We start from the raw sequence: 22,261 nt of genomic DNA, 5'->3' as shown, positions 1-22,261 counted from the left end.
AAAATAATCATTAACGGTTAACCTTTTCCCATGGAGTTACATGCACCATCAAACTCAGTAATCTCTATACATAAAGGTTCAGCTCGTTTTCGAGACATCTTGCGGACATACACGAAAGACAGAAAAGCAGTTCGTTCAGTCCCTGAAGTGATAGGTTTCGCAAACAAAGATATCTTTGTATTTTATAATAGGGTTGGTTGCACAATTGATGTATCCTAGTATGCAAGTTCTGGAGAAGGGTGTTTGGCACATCTCTATTCTGCGAGGGACATCACCCTCGGGAATTACGTCTGGCAGAAGCCGCAGGTGTGGACGAGATGCAATTACATTCACACCTACTCGTGTCCAACCCTCCTCCCTCCCTCTACTGTTTTGTCTTTCATTCTCCTTAGATGATGGGTTTCGCAAACGCTCAGCCAGTGAATAAATGTTTGAAATTCATAACAGCCTTGGTTGCACAACTGATGTATCCTAGTGCGCAAGTTCAGGAGAACGGTGTTTGGCACATCTCTATTCTGCGAGGGACATCACCCTTGGGAATTACGTCTGGCAGAAGCCGCAGGTGTGGACGAGATGCAATTACATTCACACCTTCTACTCGTATTCAATCCTCCACCCTTCCTCTACTGTTTTGTCTTACGTTCCCATCAAGTGGTCGTGAACGTTTAGTGCTAATGATAATAAAACCTTCCTTGTTTAAATTTATTTTTATTAATTGGGTAGAGAATTTATTTACTGAATTTTCCTTAACTCAACCCCCAAGAACTTGGTTAAGATATAATTGTAATCATATGAAATTTAGATACGTAAATTATATTACTTTTGGGCTGTAGTTCTACAATAACAATATCAAACAAAATAGTAGTGTCAAATTCTATAGTACAAACAATATGCATCATTTGACTAAGGAATGCTAACGTCAGTGAAGAATATTCTCAGTACGTTTTCTTCTAGTTGCTTCCTGCATCTTTTCTCGTACTTCTCCCTAATATACAATATTTTTACAAGTATATATAAAACCAAATATTCCTACTAAAAATGATCAAAACTATAAAATTCATAGGAAAGTCCATAAGCCAATTGAGTAAACATGACGTTCCTTTAATGGAAATACATAAAGTTCCATGAACGTTGTGTAGCTTTGCATATAGTTTAATATTATATTTTTTTTACCTCAGTAGTTATTTAGTTTATACACCAGATTGTTGGGATATTTAACTTGAAATATTTAATAGTTTCTAAGGATCTCAAGGAATAATTATGAGTTTTGTAATTTCTCATGATATTTGGTTTTCAAATTCATGGTTTACAGTAATTAAATGTAAACATAAATGACTACTGGGACGGAAATATAAATCTATATCGTTAATCTGTTCAATAATAAGCACCAATATATGTGCAAGGTGTAATTGAATGATTGATGAAATTTTAGTAATTTTTCAGTGTTACTTATTGAGCCAGCTCTCTTTTACCCTTGTTCCCAAAGCATTACAGCTATCCAACCTGACACTCACACAACAACTTGTTCTGTTGTTTTCTTCTAAATTAAAAAAATTGGCTATGAACATGATAAGATGTAAGTGTTATGAATATTTCTACAGTTTCAATATTGCAGACTTATAAATAGTATTGTTCTGATTATTTTTATTTTTATTTCATTAATGTGCAAGTATATATGTATACTAAATTAAGAATGAAAGATTACACCAAAACCTCATATCTTAGAAGTTAAGCTGCTATTCTGTTATTAATCCAAAATATCTTTATCTTTCAATGTGCAGAAGCTTGACTCCTTTACTTTATTTATAAATAAAAAGTTAATATTTTCTTCGTATGTTTTAAATAAAAGAATAGAAATAAATCATTGTTTAATTTTTTCATCGTGGAATAGATGAGTTCATCACGACATATTCAATTTTGTATGTTTATGGCATTTAAAGGAAGACGTCATCAAACGTAATTTTCTATTTTTGTGACGTTAACGGAAACACAATGGACAAGAGACGTTGCAGTCTAGCCATCTAAGGTTGTTGGTTAGATATGACACATAACAAATACAGAGGTATGAACGGTTCAAATAAACATGGATTGGAGATCAGCCTGTATAGTGGGAGGATCCGAAATTCGAGAGATGTCACCTATAACTGGAGAAATGAGTAAGCGGTAGTTAATTGTAGATGAAAAATAGATCCCATAAGACTTTAAGTAAACATTTACAATTTTCTTGCTTATAACACAAATTAATAATAATCGACAGCAGTGATACGTTTTAATACGTGTTCCAACAACAGTTCTGAGTAGAATACAAATATGTTGTGGATGCGAAATGGAGGTTGTAAAGTTATTGCTCATTCTACAGAATTACATTTTGTATTAGACAAGATTTCTTATTATCTGCGCGTGAACCTACCTAGATGTTAACCACGTACCAATATTTTCTTAGTTTAATATTGAAAACCATTCTTTATTTCCCTTAAAGCTTTAAAATGTAAAAAGTAGTAGATGAGCAAATGCTACTGATTTTCTACGCATACAGTATCTGTTTAATAACATTTCTACATTTTACGAACTCAAATATTGTGATGATTTTATAAGTTTTATTATTATACAAATTAGAGAGTTTATTATATAAAATATAATTCTAAAATATAAATTTTAGTTCCAAATCAAAAACTAAAAATTATGCAATGCGTTTAAATCTGTATTCCATTAATTCCAATACTTATACAGAAATGTTATTTCCAAAGAACATCAACTTGAGCATTCAAGCACTGAGTAAACAATGGAGTTAATGCTCTAAATTAAGCCTAAGCTACTGAATCATTAAGACTTTTGCGACAAGAAGCCGCTTCTGCCTCTCCGACAATCCGCTTAGTCGGCCCTAGGCTCCTTGGAGCTGGTGGTCCAACCGATCAAGGCTCTAATAGTGTTGATAAATAATTCACTTCTCCCTTAACAACCTAAAACATTAACAAAAAAACCACCAAACCATCACAACTAACAATTTTCCATGAATTCAAGGGTAAGATTTAAGAAGGAAAGAATAAGTGAATTATAAATTATTCAATATCTAAGATTATAAATAAAACTGATCCTTTCAACTAACACTAAGTTTAAAATACACATATAACACTCTGTTAGTCCTCTTATACTAGTATTATTAAACTTTACTACAATTTATGATACTTTATTGTAGTACTTTAATTTTTGTTTTATTTGACAGACACACTCGTGAAGAGTTGTAATGAGAAACCACTATAATCTTATTGAAAACAAAACTCTAAAAAGTGAAAAAAAACATTACAATTTAGCTTAGATATTCATAGGTAATGCATAGTTTAGCATTAAAGAATATCTTTGGTCTTAGACTTCGCTGCTGCACCCCGGTAGTAGTGAAAAAAATGGTTACAAAAAAGTGGTTAAAAATATTATTTAACTAAATAAATACTCTATTTTACCAATACTGTGGGCCTTAATGTTAAGAATTAAATGATTTAATAATGGTTCCACAAACTAGAATATCTTAAAATACTAGTGCCTGTGACATCCTTGTTCAGATGCAATTTAAAATGAGTAAAAACACAAAGAGTAACTACTAACAATTATTGTCTTAACAAATTCGTTTCTGTTATAACAGCGGAGTTGAGCTTTGAGGAAAGTGCGTTATGTAAAAATTAAGAGTCCTGAAGAAAACATCGTTTAAAGTTTAAAGTTTAAAACCCATAAAGTTTAAAAGTTGTAAGTTTTAAAGTTTAAAACCCATAAAGTTTAAAACCCATCATTTGAAAAATGTGCCTTTTACAATTATTTTTAAATTACGCCTATTATAATTGTTGTCCTCTGAATCAAAAATAGGCACTCTGGATCAAGTGGAGGGGCTGCATCAAAAAAGACTATACTTTTGATTCATCCAGGTGTAATTTTTATTGTGTCGTCCACGTTTGAATTATTAAATGCACTAAAATATTTCAGCTCTTTATTTATTGATCATGGAACATGTTATACTATGTATACATATAATTTCCACCACAAATTTCACTCTAAGGCTAAATCAAAGCACATCTACATTTTTGCGGAATTGCACTTAGTTTTGTTGCATTGATTTCTTTGAATTTAAAATTGGTAATCTGTTGCAAAATATTTGGGTTTCTAGAACGCTGTGTTCATATCCCGTTCAGTGGTGGATGTGGACGCAAAGTTATAAGTTGTTATTTACTGTTTGATAACAGGTCACTGGATAGTACTGGGATTTGCCGTTCTTTGTATATCCTACTTTCATTTCAATTTATATGCATAAAGCAAAACCATTTGTCACATATCACGTAATTATGGTAGTAATTAAGGTCTACGTGAATACCACAATATATGTGGTTAGTAGCACGCGACACTGATCGTAAGCAGGTTTACCAAAATAGATAACCCACAATCAGTTTTACTGAAACGGGGTGGTTGCAAGTGGGAAAATTGGTAACTTTATAGTAAGAATACAAGAGGAATTTTTACAAATTATGTTTTGTTCCATTTTTTTTTTTTTTTTCATTTCGTTTGCCTTTCCTTACCTGATCAATCACTATTTTTTATTAAATACAGAATATATATTATTTTAAAACTCATTATCGTATTATTAGGTTAAAATGAAATTAAACTTAACAACCACTTCTATAAAAAGGTGATAAATAAAGGAATATTATTTATATTAAATCAACTTTAATAACTTAATGCTTGGAGGGAATTTTGTACAAATCCAAGAAATATTAAGTAAAAAGTAACAAGTAATTTCCAAATCCATCTCAAATCAAAGAGCAGTAAAATGATTGACGATTCCCATTTGGGACATCAAGGACCAAGGTAACTTAATCTTGTTTTGATGTTTCAACGTATGTGCCCAGACCGGCTGGACATGTATTTTCACTCTCTCAATGGTGCTTTAGCTTCATAAAACTGGAACAAGGTCTGGAATTAACGGACCGTTTCAAAGATACTTTGCCATAATTCTGATTGTGTTACAGTTTCAATAAGAAAAATCCGGAAAATGTTTAAGAAGTAGGGAAGTTTCTAAGTTTAAAAGTTCAGTTTAAAATTGCATTTTTTAGTTATATTATTACTCGAAGTTTCATGTGTTTAAATCTTTATAAAAGAGAATTACATCACTACTATAATATCTGTATAGTACATTACTATTACGACTAAAGGCAGTCAAATATACATTGTACTGAGAATAATTGACTACAAACTGAATACTTAACATTAACTAATATTATGGATATTTTAAGAGAAACTAAAAGTACTGGTTACATTCTTATAGATGGCAAAAAAAAAATTCTAAAGGCATTTTCTTATAAATAATAATTATAAAAATAATTAGTTCTACAAATGTGTATAAAAACCAACATGCAAAAATGATAATTAAAAACTATTCATACCTTTCTCTTTCTATATTCTTACCCATACAGTTTAGTTCCAAAAATTTCTTTCAATTAAAAAAAAGGTCATACCATCTGTTGAAACACAATTATTTCTCTGTAAGATCAATTAGCAGATAAATAATATATATTTAATGCAGAGCCAAACGAAGAATTGATTAATACTTATTTAGTACGGAAAATACCTTAACTATATACGCTTCTGCTGGAAGAATCCTTTTAACAAACGCTCTCAGAAGGCGTAGATGCTTAAGCTGCGAGGGGGGGGGTGAAAATTCCCAGAGCAAACACTCGTCAAGAGCTGATGGTGTGAAGGCTCAAGTACCAATGGTTGATATCTTCTTAGTGAATGTGCCAAAATCATTAGGGAGTGATTTGCTTGTCACTGTACATATTTAAATTATTTATTTCTATTTACAGAATTTTAGAATGTATTAAATTTTCAAACTTTTAAGTTAATGGAAAGATAAAAATGAAATTATATTTAATGGTTTGATGAATAAATCCTACCTAGCTTTAAATTATGCAAGATGTACAACATCGTGTGTTTGTGCATACATAAACATACTTGTAGATCAGCTCTGTGAATTATTAAGTACGTGTGTTCAAGTTCAAAGCAAATCAAATATGAAAGGCAAAATTTATGTCCAGTACCACCTAACGGAAGCTCCACTAAGTAAAAGAGAGTTGGTCACGAAATCGTGGTGTTCACAGCAAACATAAAACTGTATGTATAAGCGATGTCTGTTGCTCTATCTGATTCTGTGGTGATGTGACAGGCAGAGCAAGTTCCAACCTGTCTGTGATTAACAATCAGGTGGTAAGTTCCAGTGACTAGGGTTTCTCTTCATTAATAGTAACTAAGTGTAGAGAGAGATATTCTGTTGCGTTCTGGATTATACATTCCTTTATAAAGTTCAACACGTTTTAACAATATTGTATATCTAATAGTTACTAAATGAAATGCCAAACAATAGTATAAATACCCAAATTAACACATGTAAAGAATACTTTTAGGATTAAAATTTTTAATGCAGTTCTGCCATCAATTATAAACCAGTTGTTCTGGCCAAGAAAGTAAAGGCACTGGTGTTCCAAGCTGAAATTTTAATTTTGAGATCTTAGTATTAGTATTCTAAACAATAGTTTGAATAATCAGGAAATAATAATGAAAAAAACTCCACACACGTAATTGAATATAAAAATGTTCACACCTTTTAACCCGTTCAAGATAAATCGCACAAGTCAACAAAGACAAGCATTTAAAATCATACTACACAAGATACTTGAAACTAAAACCGCAGTAAACTATATTATTAATTATTCATATAGAACATCATTTCATTCCACTCAAACTACGTCTCATTGAAAGCTAAAACTATGTCAGATGCTTAACAATAATAATGTCATAGAATTTTAGGACATATTGGAGGGGCGAAATGATACTTTAAACAGCACCCGGATGGTACCAAACCTCAATTCTTAATTTGTTTTATTTATATTTATAATTACTTTTATGTTTTTGTGTTTGTCTCGAACAATTCTATCGTTCGATTTTACTCACGTCTGCCTGAGAATAATACGACCATGATGTCTAAACACAGTTAATATGTGATACCAGGGTAACCTATATAATTACTAGTAGGATCATGATGGTTAACTTAATTGTATTTATCATATATATATATATATATATATATATATATATATATATATATATATATATATATATATATATATATCATATATATATATATATATATATATATATATATATATATATATATAAGTAAATACTATAGATTTTTATACATTTGGTCTTTGTGAACTGTCGGAGTGTCTGGCAAGTGAGAGGGGTTACAACGCCTGTAACTGGCAGGTTCTACTAGAGTTCGGTGATATTCCAGTTCGCATTGTGAGTTCTCTCCTGCTTCTTGTACGCTCTAATTTCTTGGCGTCGGAGAAAAAAATTACAGTATTTGTTTACGTTCTCCTTAAAAATATAAGTTGCCAATTCTATATTTTTGATGAAACTGACAAACTGTAGGAACTCAAATCTTTAGTAAATTTTGATAATAAAAGCTACGTTTTTTAAATAAAAATGTTTATTTTAAACTGTTATAATTTCCCTATTAAAATTAAGCCATTTTATTTCTTAATGAATTAAATTTTATTCATAGAATTAAATAAAACGTTCTGAAGCTTGTTATTTCAAGGTTCGATTTAATTTTAATTTTCTATTCTAACAATAACATTTCAATTATTTTCCATTTTCTGCAATTACAGATTCACACACTTCATTTTTGCTCTTTATAGGGTCATTTTATATTTTTTTATATTACTGTCTTAATCCAAATTTTAAATTTTGTATAATGATTTCAACTCCTTCCTAGGTAGTTCTTGAAACACATTTCAAGTTATACGATTAGGAAAAGTTATAAAGTTAAAATTCCACAATTTTATGGACATTTCTAAAGCTAAATGCTTTCCAAAAATAGAATAAATTCCAAAAATTAATATAATTTATAAATCAAATATAATTAGGGAAGATTTGTATGTATACAATAATGGCAATGACGGCAGGATAAATTGGAAAGTTCAATTAAATTTTAACTCCTTATGATTGTTTTGCATGTTTTACAGACTTCCATTAACGCTGTATAATTTTGCTCGTAGAAAAATTGCATTACACATTTTTGATACTATTTTACAACAAAAAAAAAGTGCGCCACCCCTCGTTTAATTAGTGGTACACTTCTTACAATTTATTATTACTGACCTTAGCTTGTTACAAAGACAAGGTAAACGTAACTACAACTGTACATATCTAAAACCCAACCAAGTAAATTTAATGATGATGTATTCTTGAACTTTTAACCTCAGTGGTTACTATTTATTATGTTTATAAATTAATTTAGATTGTATCATTAATTTAAGTTATTAATCAAGTCACATATAAAACCAGTAAAAAATTTTTAATCTTTTATTTTATACTGGATTATTAGAGTGGTATAAAAATAACAATATTTATTGTACTGTATTTCCAGACACTCATGGGAGAGTTAGAGCCTGCCAAAGTATCGTTGTCCAATACACGCTTTGCCTGGGAATCCAGGTATAATCTACAGTGTGAAACACGGTGTCCTAAATCTCTTTTAAATCCGGCGCCAGACTGGAATATAGAACGAGTATTTGGATTAAATACATGAACACACGGGTTTGTTTTTGTTCACACACCAGTAACGTGGTGGAAATACTTCTCTGAAAATGACTACTTATCTTAAAGTAGACATTAAGTGTTCATAGTTTAACACTTTAAAACTGATACAAACCTTGTTCATTGTATCAGTTACCACAGTTCAAATAATTTTACATATTTTTTACAATTGAAATTTAATCATTTTAAATATCCTATTTTTATTTTTTTATTATTATTAATTATTCAATTTATTATCTAGATAACCTATGTATGTGCATATCAGTCATAATAAAATAGGAAGTGTTGATACTTTTAAGAATACTCTATGCTAGCATACATGTAAAGAAAGTAAAAATTGTACTTGAATGAATTAAACACATAGTTTCTGTTAATTAACCATTTTTACGTAGAACATTTAATTACATTTTGATAGGTTCTTTCTATCAAAAACATCTTTGCTGCAATGCATTTCTTATGGGAATTTTCGCTAATTTAGAGACCAGTGGGTGGGTGTTCTCAGTCCAATTCTTCCATTGTAGGCTTCTAAAACACCGGATAAACTCCTGTATGTAAAGAATTTGCAGTCTCATTCCGTCATGGTTTCTGCTGGGCGTTGATGAGTCAGTTAGTCAGCCATGGTATCTAATATCAGGTATGTAGAAGAGTATAATACAATATATCAGAGTATATCGTATATGTATGTGTGTATACGTATATGGCACTATTTAAAAAGACATAACGAAATGGCAAAGACTCGAAATTTGCGGACAACATAAGCTACTGATCCAATTATCATGAGCATTAAATTTATATTCAAAATTGCATCATTCGCTAGTTGTTTTCAAAGAAATGTAACTCCATAGCAATAAGTTAAAAGAAGTTTAAAATACTGCAGCAAGAAATGATATTTATTTTAACATTTTTGGGTACTTTGGGATTATACCGACCACACCAGTATGAAGAACACAAAAATATAAATTTATAGAAACAAACATGATAGAACGAAAAAACAACTCTTTCATTACAAACTTACAACGATTATCAATTGTTAATGTCGCTGTTATCTTATCTTTCTCGAGAATCCCGATTACGGCAGGCCGCGCGGCATCACATGATTATTTAAGTTTTTTGCACGGTACATAATTGCCTTTCCATTACAATTAAATTTATATTTCTGATCAGCCCCTCTAGAATTTGATATTTTACTGATAGGTACTATCTCGAGGGATGTTTTTCTTTCGTTGACATCAGCGCGGACTTTTTTTGTGTGTTTTTTTTCAATAAAGAGTTTAGTTTTTGTTTGGTAATGTTTGTTTTTGTTGAATTTTTGTGTTTGGAGAAATGTAGGGGTAAAACACGGAAGTACAACAAAGCGACGCACCAGCTGAACGGGCGGCGAGACTCTGCAATCACTTTATCTACTAGACCGCTCGACTTTGACCTCTGTCTGAGGATGGGGAGGGGTTTGCGATAAGACAATTCCTGTTTTATATTGACGAAATATTGTTCTACGCTAATCTAGTAATCAGTAGAAGCAAAATGTCAAATAACAATTCATGTCTGGGTGTGGTCGGTATAATCCCAAAGCACCCATTTTTGTTTACAGAAACGATGGATCGTTGGTGAATAGCTTGGTGAATTTCTAATGTACAATAACATTCGTATTCGAAACGAACGCTGACTTTCACACTGTTTGGATGTTAATGACAATTCTAATCATGAAACAAGAGAGAATTCGCACAAAAGGATGTTTTTCCAATAAAGTCTGCTAAACTGTAACTCGATCAGTACTTGTAGGGCTTCGAGAGTCACGTGACGCTCAAATTTAAAAGCGTTCAGGTTGACTTTGAAACGTAGTTTAATCAACTCAACTGTCTCCCCTTTGAGCGCTCTCGACATATGCGAATATGTTCATTGATCTTTCGTATGAAAGTAATTTATCCTCTGTAGGTTACATACGAGGTCAAAATTTAATTAAATTCCATAATATCGTACAATTTATTCCAAAATACTTGTGTTGTGAATTCCTGTTTATACAGGAGAAACGTATGCTAATACATAAGAAATTTCAATATATTATATATATAATATATATATATATATATATATATATATATATATATATATATATATTGTTATTAGAGTATTTGATAATATGATTTGGGAATTATATAGTTCTGCAAATTAATATGTAAAAATTCTAAATTATATAAAACAGATCCTGACTAACCAAATCATTGAAGCGAAGTAAATACCATGAAAAGTGGACATGGTACATAGGTTTATCTTGTGCCCTAGGGGCGAAATAAGGAAGGATTATTCTCTGCAATCTCAGGGCTCCGCCATACTGGCCTTTTATGTTGTGAAATTTAAAGCAAGAATTCCATTACAGAAGCAAATGATATTGATTCAAAGATTCAGTTAAATGTAATCAATTTTTCTTTCTTCACATTGTATAATAACTCCAAAAACATATTTTTACTAACTTAAATAACTTTAAAAATTTTTACATTAAAAAAGTCTTAAAAATATGAGTAAGCTTGATAGTAATAATACTTCTTCTTTCTACCTTTTGTGCAATCGCCGTTGAGCACAGACATCGCATCTGTGGCACTGTAAATGTCTTAGACTCTGAGTAATTAATTATAAAGATCTAAATTAGACCTCTTTATAACTCATACCTGTGTATGTATCTTTACTTGTGTATGAAAACAAGAAAACTCCACATTGGCGTCTTACATAATACTAATTTGAACTAGAAGTACTAATGCACACCCTAAGCCTAAGAAAAGAGCCATTGGCATTTTTCTCATCGTCTGAATCTCTTAACCATGAACACTAACATAATATGTACCAAAATATGTGTAACTTCGTTCTTAGATTACACAGAACCCCACCATTTACTACATCGTTAAGTGCTGATGACTTCGATTTAGGATTCCTCCATACTGACAAAAAATAGTTCAACTGTAACTGAAATTGTTGAAGCAATCCAATCAAATATCATGAAATATTAGAGAGAAATTTGAATTTCTTCACGAGTGCTTACAAAGGACAGAAGACGACTTTTCAACATGAATATCTCTGTTTCCAAAGAGGTTATAACTGAGTTTTCTTTTCACATTAGGGAAAACACAAAAACAGAGGAACACGCTCCATTGTTATAATTTATTGCTGAATAAATTATTTAATTCAATTTATTTGTTTTCTTTGTTGCTAAAATGTACTCTAAAATGGTAAAAAAAACATTATGGTTGCCTGTAAAGTCGGTTTTACGGGCGAAGATTTTACGTGACAACGTCTTTTTCTCGGTAGAATATTTATTGATATGAATATTATTAAATTGCACAATAGGAACAAGGAATTGAATGTAAAATAAGAATTGCACAAATTTTAACTATAGAAATATATCTTGTTTACTAAAACATTGTACATAATTTGAAATTAATTAAAATTTGTTATTGTAAATGGTAAAGTTGAATAAAACATTTACTAAAATTGGAATTTGAAATTCTTGCTAAACACAGTTAAATTCTAACTCCGCGCGTGGTGATTGGTCGGTTTAGTTCGTTTGTTTGGTCGCACTGTTATGACAGGTTAGAGGTTATAATTTGTTATTTTAAATGTTTGACTAGCAATACGCGCTGTTTCTTCTCAATCGACTGAATTACGATTGATTGCAGAGTGATTTAAACTAATAATTTACTTAACACTATCAACATTTGTCAATAGTATGACATAACCTATAAACTCAGATTCTCAACTTTTGTGTCAATCTAACAATTAATCAATCAATCATAGTTTACGGTAATGAAATATCAGTGTACAATTATTTACCTTTATTGTTGTAGTTGTTGTAAGTGACGAATCTAAGCACTCCACATTTTCACGAATAAACATAGTTATCTGCTTTATCCCGTGCGGCGGACCCACAGTTATCTGCTTTATCCCGTGCGGATCCCGTGCGGCGGACCCACTGGACGGGCATCGTAACGTTACCGGGCGTTACACTTTTTCATGAGTGACTCCGAGCCGCAACCTAATTTAAGACGTTGTCACGTCAAAAAATTTAAATATAGACATATGATAATATGTTAAAATTTAAACAAAAATGTAAAGAATTTATGCATTTATACACCCGTATTATAAACCTTTAATGAAACCTTGTTGGTTCAAGCGCTCATTAAGAAATGTGCTATTATATTATTAAGTCCACAAGTTACTTTAATTCTTGTAATTAATATAAAAAGTAAATTACAAACCTTGATTAACCACAACTGAAAAACCTTCCCATTAAATAACTAACTATCAACTTTATATTTATGACAGCGTTCCTTGCTCCAAAATGAGTTATCTTTTCATCTTCAAATATTTAATTTACTTAATGTCCAACGTTTTTAAACAAAGATGAGGTATGATAGTACCTTATAGATAGGGAACAACCAAGGACTGATTGGGGTAGTATTGTTGGGAACGTGCCATTTACAGTAACGTGGTACTTGGAAAGACCTTATAAGTTTTATCTTCAGACCGATGTTTGCACAAGTATTTGTCTTACTTTCTTTCAAGTAAGTATGACGAAGGATTTAATTTGAAGAAAGTGGTTGAAAAATAAAGCCCAAAACCTAAAATGCCAATTCTTATGCAAAGCTTTCGTTTCTACATAAATAGGTTTAGTAATTTTTTTATTCATTTATATATACACCATAATAATAGTTAAAGATTAATTCTCTTCCTATTCTTATATTTCAAATACTTGAATAGTAAAGATCGCATCATATTTCATTTCATTAAATATCAGGGCTACTTTATTTATCTTTTCGTTGGAAATTGCAGTGTTATTATCTGCTATATACTAAATAGGACAATTGGCTGAGTCTTAGCGCACTCTAGCATTGTTCTTTATCCCACTAAAAATATTCTTACTTAAACATGAACAAAAATGTGAATGTATCATCTAGCAACATATCTCGAAAAATAATTAATATTTAGACTTTAAATTTGCGTAAAACCTTATTTCGAAATATAAAAGGATGAGTCCTATTATATCACATGTTCGACCTTTGAATTTAGCTGAGCTTCATTGAATCTTGTCACTTATTAGGCTGACATGATTTTTCTTTTGTCTGCCAAAATGATTTTGCTGAATGATTGTCTGATTCTTTTTCTGACCGCAGGATGACTTGAAAATGAAATTTGCTATAGATTTAAAATTATGCAAGCACCGTCAGTGAACCCTTATTATAGAAAGATATTTTACAAGATGACCAAGATGACGATTTTACATATTAGTTGAGCGACCATAAAAATCTGTTCCAGAAGACCTGCAGTGCCATATATATTAGTAATTTTAAAAGAAGTTATTTTTCGGTTTCCTACTTCTTATGCGGGCGCTATCATAAATAATATCTAGGCATTTCGGTTAATATTGCTTTCAAATATTGATAACACAAAAACCACTTATAAACATTTTATTACAATAATATTGTGTAGTGACCCAACTCCTTGTTCCGAGTTAAACATCTCTTTCATATACCTTTGCACATGTCACTTCTAAGATATGCTGCATAAAATCTACTAGGTTCCTTTTTTTTCCACTAAATAACAACTTAAGGAATCACTAGCATGCTAACACAATTCATTTATACGACAACTTGGGCAAGCTTCAATTTCTGACAAAAATAGCAGAATGAGGAAACATTATACGTGTTAATCTATTCAGAATTTTTTCGTAAAGATGCCAAGTGTTGGGGTCCTCTGGTTCACTGACAACAGTTGACACCCGGAGACAACGGCCATTAGAGAAAAGAGAGGTTTCCAGATGCTTCCAGATTTTGATCTGCTGGCTTTTCAAACGGTGCAGATCGTGAAGATTTGAAGGTCCTAAAGTATCATAGAAACAGGCTCGATATGATAAATTTAAAAGTAACACCTGTACCATAATTTACTATTTTAAGTATGATTCCATTGTTATATAAATTATATTTCATGAAACACTATCAAATCGAAGAGTCAAGTGTAGTTTCTAAGCAAATGATTTGAACCAAATGAATAAATTTTATATAGCACAGTATTGATCAACTCAACACAACAAGAAGATAAAAGAAGTAGGTGAAGTCATACACAAGTTTATTCCGGTACTTGTTATAGTATGAATAAATGTATTCATACTACCTATTATATTATTCTCCGGTAGGAAGTATAGCTTTTCCTCCCTTTAGGAGAAATAATAGTACAATTTTTAATCCAAAATTCAATTTGAACTATATAAGTAAAAACCATGTGTGAGTATTGAACAACGTGAGTTATATAATATACGCTGAAAATATTCGTAGTTTTTGTACGCGACTTATAAAGAAATAATTAGCAGGTAATCAGATAGAAAAGAATTCCAAGATTACAATTATTTATATTTTTGTGAACTCCGAAATTATTTTATAGGATAAAGTATTATTTTACCAGATAATGAATAAGTAACATTCACATCTGAGTTTATTTGAAATATTTTTGTTTTCAGATTTGATATGTTGTAATTATGAAATGAAAAAGAGAAACAAAATCAACCAACACTTTATCATGTCCGCTCTTAAAGTTTTAATTATGGTTAGTGTGTTGCAATTAAATATGCATGAAATTAATATAGAAAAAGCCGATGATGCTCTTGAATATTCATCCTCCTGTTCAGACATTACCTCTTCCTTTGCCATTGAATAACAAGTCAAGAGTTCGTACTACCTTTTTGTTTTCCCGGTCAGAAATCCTTTCCTGCTCCTCTTCTGATTGCACATCAACAATGAGCACCTAAGCCGATCTTTGTTGCAAAAGGTCTTGGACGATTAAGACTATACAACACGTTAAGAGGGTTGGGGGTATTAAATATTTCAGGTAAGATTGAAATCTTTGACTCAACCCGCGTAACCTCCAGTGATGAACCTGACAGTTTTACAACCATGTTCAACGAAAACATCGTATCTACTACGAACTGATGAAGGCGGAGGAGGCACTAGGCTATACTTCTGGAACAGAACCTGCTCTGTGTTCAGTCTTACCTAAACTCCGAAGGGACAATTTTTCTGTCGAAATTATCAAGGTATTTTTATATTGATACAGTTGGTCCTATAACAATGAATAACATAACTGACATAATATTAGAGTGCAGGTGTTTCATCATTTCTGGTATGCTGGTCGGGAAGCAAAGGTTTTGAGTGTGGAAGTTATACATAATAGAAATACAACACAACGAACATCACTTACGAGTCCACGTTGATTTCCATAACCAATTCATAGATCCATAAGTAAAAAGGGGCAGTCCCTGTATTGGGCTAGTGTAACTTATTTATTTACTACATTTCGTCGTAGAAAAATCAATACATAAAACTGAAAGATATGAATATTCCCGGATTGAATACTACAGCAAAATAATCTCAAGCTATTCTGTTTAAAGTAGTGTGAGTAATCAAAACCCTACAATGTAAATTTAGAAACATATTTCATTATTTAATTCAATAAGTAATAAAACATTATTTTTGTGGTGATAATTTGTGTTACGCACCTGTATCAATCAAATTGGAGTTCCAAGTTTTTATTTACTCAGAACACTTACAAGGCCTTTTGTTTCCATGTTCTCGGAGTTAGTTAACATACACGACATTTTACAGTGTTAAAGCACATAAGGTTAGCTGTCAGAGAGGGCAAAATATACCCAACCTTGCCAATTGACTTCTCCAATCCTGTAGATCACTATTATTCTTATACTGTAGAGTGATATCCTTTAGACAGAGTATTCTACTACAACACTGATATTATCCCATTTATATAAATATGTTTGGGTAGTAGTCGTGAAACTGACTTAAGTTTACGATATTTTGTGTTTGCATTGAAGCATGTGGGAGGGGTATATTGAAACAAGTGGGAGCTGAGTTGACGAAGCAAACAGGGACCAGCTGATCGCTTGGCTTAGCCGTCCAGACTAGAGAGGGGTGGGGCCAGGGGAGAGAAAGTAGGGGTGCATTGATCATTGTAAACAGTGATTCCAGTTTCGTTTACTGAGTGAATCCTTTAAAAATTTCCCCGTATTGCCTTCGAGTTGCAGCTTTCCTGTACAATTGGGAAAAACTCTGCAGTATTACATTTTAGTTTCTTACCTATTTTTATATTATTGTTGAATTATTTTTGTAATTGACTAAAGATGTTGGTACAGATACAGTTAAGAAGGTAACGGTAAAAGAGCGGGGACATTACAGTTAAAATATTAAAATGTTCTTAATAGTTTTCAAACCGTTAACGAATCAATAAGATTAGGTTTGCCTTACTATTTTAACAAACAGAAATGAACATTGATATAACACTAAATTGAGGGTTATTTATTTATCATCGTGTGACCCACCAAATTATCTTTACAAAATATTTAGTACAGTGCATATGTTAAATAATATTACAAGAAGATCTATTAGGACAATTATTGTGTAAAGCATTAAACAGACCCGGTCCTACACTGTTGTGTTACGTGGGACTACTCCACATTGTTATGTGGGAGTGGTATGACGAATTAAGTTTGGAGTTGTTGCAACCATGAATAGTTTAGTTCAAAATGTCACTTCATTCAGTATGCAAACAGTAATATATATATATATATATTTTAAATGGGCCTATAGTGTAGGTTTGTGTAGCGTAATGTATAAGCCTTACCACAGTTGTCATTGTAATGAAATTATTTTAAAAACTATAACCTCTAATAGTATATTTTAGATATCACGTGATCTTTGTACAAAAACAGAGCTCTATTGTAGTATTGGGTATTTTATAAATGTTTTTGCTAAAAATTACGGCTTTCTTGATATTTTCAAACCTTCTATATTTTTGGTGTTTAGATTGCAAAACTAATTAGAGGTTTGAATTAAAATTAAAACTTTGAATTTATATCACAGGAGAGGTTTTATTTAATTTATTTATGATAATATTAGATTTCATGGCCTTTTCTTTCTGTACATGTCAACCCACTCTCCTTGGTCTTATAATATTTTCTAATCAAATACTAAATACTCTCTCAAATACAGATTACATTCTTGCCTGTATAATCCGTTAAATGATCTTCAAGATTTCAAAACTATTATCGTGTAACATGAATTGAATTATTTATACAGGGTGTAACTGAAATACACCGACAAACTTCAGGAAGGATTGTTCCTGAGGTCAAAACGAACCAAAAAGTTCCTATAAATGTATGTCCTAAAATGCATCGTTTTCCCGTCTGTCCGTCTGTTTGTTGTTTATTACATTAAATTTTTTTTTCTAAACAACCATTAAAAGGTACAAAGTTAAACTTTTCAACATATGCTAATCTAGTAAAGATTGTCAATTTTTAAAAAAATTGAAAAATTTTTACTCAACAAAATTCAAAATGGCGGCTAGTTAAAATCTTTGGTGGTGAATTTTCTCAAAAACTACTTCCTGTATAAAAAATTTACTAGAATATAAAAAGGTATAAAATTTATTTATAAAACGAACGGTACCACTCATTTTTTGAAATCGCTCAAGAAAATAAAAAAGTTATTGCATTTTTTCTTAACTAAGTAACATATCACATTTAAAAGTTTTTTTTCTTGTTTCAAAAGTTAATGTAAGCATTAAGCAGTATAAAAATAAAAACGATATTTTGGGTTAAAAAAACTTTTAAACATGATAATTAGTATTAAATTTTAAAAACAACATTGTAACAAGCAATCTACATGACTCAACTGTCATGGTTTTAAACAGCTGAATATGTTTTCATAATGAGACACAGCTGATTAGAACAACAATGAATTCAGATAAGTAAGTCATTTCCTTGTTTATTTTTGACAAGATATGATCAGTTACTTTCACTTGTAGAAACATTATTAGTCGATAGTGCTCTTATTCTATTGAAGATGGCAGGTTACCCATTTAGCCATCAAGCTGACATGATATATATGTATGGAAAAGCTAACGGTAATAGTCGCCTAGCATCCCGCCTGTATTACGAATCATTTCCAAATCGACAACAACCTACTCATTCAACATTTGCTGCTGTTTTCAACCGACTTCATGAGACTGGCACTTTGTTACCTTCTACTGCAGACCGAGGTGTACAGAGACAGCGTAGAACTCCTGATTTGGAAGAAAACATCTTACAGCGAGTAGAGGAAGATCCAGGCGTAAGTACTAGGCAGTTAGGAGCAATACTCAACGAAGAGCACATGACAGTATGGCGAGTTCTACATGAGCAGATGTTATATCCGTACCATTATCAGCGTGTACAAGCCCTTGGTCCAGCTGACTTTCCATTACGTTTACAGTTTTTGCCAATGGTTTTATCAGCAAGCTAACAACCCTGGTTTTACATCATTAGTTGTGTATACAGATAAAGCTTGTTTTAATCGAGATGGAATAACCAACTACCACAATATGCATCAATGGGCTGATGAAAACCCACAAGCCATTCATGAAGGGAGACATCAACAGCAGTTTAAAATAAATGTTTGGGCAGGCATCATTGTAGACTGTTTATTGGGTCCTTTTGTATTACCTGACATACTAAATGGTGAAAACTACAGACATTTCTTACAACACGAATTGCCTGAAATTTTAGATGATGTTCCCTTGGTGTGAGAGAGCACTGTTGGTTCATGCCATGATGGAGCTCCCGCGCATTTCAGACTAGATGTCAGGCAATTTCTGGACCAAACTTATGGGGAAAGATGGATAGGCAGAGGGGGACCTGTATCATGGCCGCCTCGGTCGCCAGATCTAAATCCAATCGATTTCTTTCTTTGGGGCCATTTGAAAACTCTAGTTTAATGAAAGACCAGTTAATACCAGGGATGACCTTTTACAGTGTATCACTGCAGCCTATAACACTGTAAGGAATACACCAGGAAATACTTGAAAGAACTCGGCAATCAATGACCGGACGTGTTCATGCATGCATCGCATCAAATGGAAGGCATATTGAACATTTGTTGTAAAGCGATCCCTAATATTTTGAAATAAATGTTGCTCTGTTAAGTTATTCCGTATTTCTTAATAATGAAAGCTTAAAACTCTTTTGTTTAATGTGAGATATTTTTGTTTAATGTAAGATATTTTTGTTGAATGTTCTAAACAATTGTAGGCTACTGTAGTTTTTTGATACAAGGAAAAAACTTGTAAATGTGATATGTTACTAGGTTTAAGAAAAATGCCATAACTTTTTTTATTTCTTGAGCGATTTCAAAAAATGAGGTACCGTTCGTTTTATAAATAAAATTTATACTTTTTTATATTGTAGTAAATTTTCTATACAGGAAGTAGTTTTTTGAGAAATTCACCATCAAAGATTTTAACTAGCCGCCATTTTGAATTTTGTTGAGTAAAAATTTTCAATTTTTTTAAAAATTGACAATCTTTACTAGATTAGCATATGTTGAAAAGTTTAACTTTGTACCTTTAATGGTTGTTTAGAAAAAAAAAAAAATTAATGTAATAAACACAAACAGACGGACAGACGGAAAACGATGCATTTTAGGACATACATTTATAGGAACTTTTTTGGCTCGTTTTGACCTCAGGAACAACCTCCTGAAGTTTGTCGGTGTATTTCGGTTACACCCTGTATATGTTTGCTTACGCTCCGTCAAATGATATGAAATGACACTAACCAGAATCAAACCCGTTGAAGCTTGTGTAAAAATTAAGCAATTTGAAAATTATCTAGTCTGTAGGTCAGTTCGTACTTGAAATACCGTGTGGACCGACCCATTTTTTTTTTTTATCTCCACAGCTGATAGGCTTCACTAATGCTCAGTCAATACAGAGACTATCATTATGAACGTCAATTTAGTGGAATGGCTTAACTGGACTTGAACTAGTTATTTTATGGGTACACTATTTTTATTCTTAATTAATAAAGCCATGATTAATTCCTCATTTACTCATTGCGAAGTTAACGAACTGTAATCAATAACTTATTTACGATATGCATAGTTAGTTCATAACTTATAGATCAATGCCAAATATGCTTTTGATTACGTACTTTTTAAAAGATCCAGGTTTTATCACATACAAATAAAATAATTTATTATGTGATTGAGAAATTTTTTTACGAGATGTACTTTGAAAAAGAGCCTTATTCATAAATTCTATCATTAGAACTCGTAATAGTAACTTTTACATTATTTCATCTCGAACGTATTCCTTCTCAGTATTCACCAGAATATCGCTTGCTTTAAACTGTCATACACGGACGTGTAATCGATTTTAAGTCTGGTTTTGTGTGGTGGAAACAATAAAAACGGACACAATATTGAGTTATAGAGGAAATGACAGTCTCTCTGTTCCATCAGTGGCGTTAGCGGCGTTTGATACACTAAACATCCCAGAGGCCGATAATAATGGCTAATGTCATGTGTTGTATTATCTACGGCAACTAGCAGATTACCGCGCTATCTGTAGCGATGCTTTATACATCACATAACTGACTGTCATTGTCTGCATACTTTTGTGTCGTTTGTTTTATGCACCGAAAATATGAGGAGGTTATTTATCAATGATTTATATATACCGCATTGAAAATCACAAATCATTGCAGATAATCCGATAATTCATTCTAAGTGTAATAATGGATTCGTTGCATGGCTTGTGGCAGTAAATTAAACGTTTTACGAGGCTTTCTGTGCATTCTGTTTGTTATGGATGTGTCACTCCATTGGCTGTACATGGAGTCAGGCTGGTACTGTCAACATGTGTTATGTGCCGACAATTCATGGACATATTCTTCTTAAATGATATTCTAAACACTCCTGAGGTAAGTCAGAGTCACTGAAATATATTAAATTATACTGAGTTATTTGAAAGTTATGTATACAGATAAGTTTATGGGACCATACAGTCGGAGATTCGAAAGAATAATATTCCCGACGCAATGAATTTTCCTTGTTACCTTGATTAATAAATAACATTTGCAATATGTGTATACTTTCGGCCACTTTAGTATAGTTCTAGTCTGAGGAGGTGCCACAGTTGAGATTGCATCTGCCACGATCAAGAAGATATTTACATAATATAGATTATACATGCGCAGGTCTAAGAAGACTATTTCTGTCAAAAAAAACAATTAAGTTGGGTTTTATAAATCTGTCTTCAATTAGCAAGTCTTTAATTATGTAGTGAAAGTGAAATAGTAACTTCCTTTTTTATATCAGCATTTTTATAAGTGTATTCAGTACTTTTCAAACAATGCATATACTTAAAATTTGCTAACATTTACAGTTAAAAGTACTTTTTTAGGAACTAAACTTTTATTTGGATATTTTCTTACTCGGAGCTCCACAGCGATTTCAGAACAAGTGGAAATAAGACGTATTGTTAATATAAAGCTTAATCTATGATTTCAGTACTAAAAATGTAATCAACTTTAAAATTGTATTCAAATTAAATAAACATATGGTTTTGATGTCATATTACGGTATTTACACAGATCAATTGATTAAATTTAAAAACATAATAACATCGCAGCAATCCATTTCTAATTGGCATTTTTGCAAATTTACAGGGCAGTGAGGGAGTTTTCCAGACAAGTGGGGCGTAGACCGAAAGGATTTAAGAAATAGGAATTGGCATTTAGGCGGCAAACAGGGCGGGC

At 31.7% G+C, this 22,261-nt stretch overlaps 1 protein-coding gene across 3 annotated transcripts in view; it reads right to left on the bottom strand.

Annotated features, from left to right (window-relative positions):
- Nucleotides 1-22,261, bottom strand: part of LOC124352764 (nucleolysin TIAR-like) — a 975,428-nt gene that overhangs the window by 943,945 nt on the left and 9,222 nt on the right. The gene's annotated exons all lie outside the window — the stretch shown is intronic.

Source organism: Homalodisca vitripennis, chromosome 1 (assembly GCF_021130785.1).
Source record: "Homalodisca vitripennis isolate AUS2020 chromosome 1, UT_GWSS_2.1, whole genome shotgun sequence".
NCBI lineage: Eukaryota > Metazoa > Arthropoda > Insecta > Hemiptera > Cicadellidae > Homalodisca > Homalodisca vitripennis.
Note: the sequence above shows the minus strand (reverse complement) of the source record. Positions and strands in the feature narration are given on the sequence as shown.